Genomic DNA, 1,022 nt, shown 5'->3' with positions numbered 1-1,022 from the left:
ATTGGTCACATATAATCATTTTGTGAAATATTAATTTCTCAGTTAACAGATTTATAAAAAGAGATTAAATATTTTATTATCTAGTCTTATACAAACTCATTGCATATGATAACCCCACTTACTTGTTTCCACATGAACGATTTGGACCAAATCATTTGTGAAAATTACAAAATAGGTTGTATTAATGGTGTTGGACAACAATTGTTTATTCCTAATATCAGTAAACTACCAGCTGCATCTCCTTTTTTTAGGTGAAAACTATAAGTTGTTGTTAGTACACCCTCCTCGGGTTAGAATAGTAAACTACTTGTTTTAGGAACAATAAACTATTGTCATATGGCCTTTTTAGGCTAAGACAATAAACTACTTATTGCATTGCTTTTTTTCAGGCAGAAATAATAAACTACCCGTTACATTGTCTTTTCACGCAGAAACAGTAATATGTCTATTCACACACCCTCCCAAGTTAGAACGTATAAGGTCATGGCTCCCCACTAGACACAATTGTAGCTAACTTAGTGGTATACCCTCTATATCTCTTGGAATTTTTTATGGGTGACAACTGAACTTTGTGCATCAAGTAGTCCATAACCCTTCTTGGCTAGTTCATGAATAGATGTTGCACCCTAATCGTCTCTATGAGATACCTAGTCAACCCAATGTTATGTGGAATCTAAAACTAGATTCAAGCACCATAAGAACGTACACTAGCAATGCATGGTCTAACATACACATAACATGTTTTCTAGAGCACATATCATTGTTTTGGGCATACACAAGTTCCCAAACACGTATTATACATCAATTTCAAGATACTTAAACAAGGAGTAGTAAATCAACATATTAATTCTAAACATATTAATTCTATCATATTTCACGGTTAAAATTGTAAAACTAAGTATCATGCTAAACTCTAAACTATTAAGAGAGATATTGCTATATTGTCATCTCTCTAGCTTGTGCCTCTCCTTTCTCTTTTTTTTTTTTTTTTTTTTTTTTTTTTTTTTTTTTTTTTTTTTTTT

The sequence above is a fragment of the Cucurbita moschata genome, unplaced genomic scaffold (genome assembly GCF_002738365.1).
Source record: "Cucurbita moschata cultivar Rifu unplaced genomic scaffold, Cmos_1.0 Cmo_Scf00025, whole genome shotgun sequence".
Classification (NCBI taxonomy): domain Eukaryota; kingdom Viridiplantae; phylum Streptophyta; class Magnoliopsida; order Cucurbitales; family Cucurbitaceae; genus Cucurbita; species Cucurbita moschata.
This window is presented reverse-complemented; position numbering follows the sequence as displayed.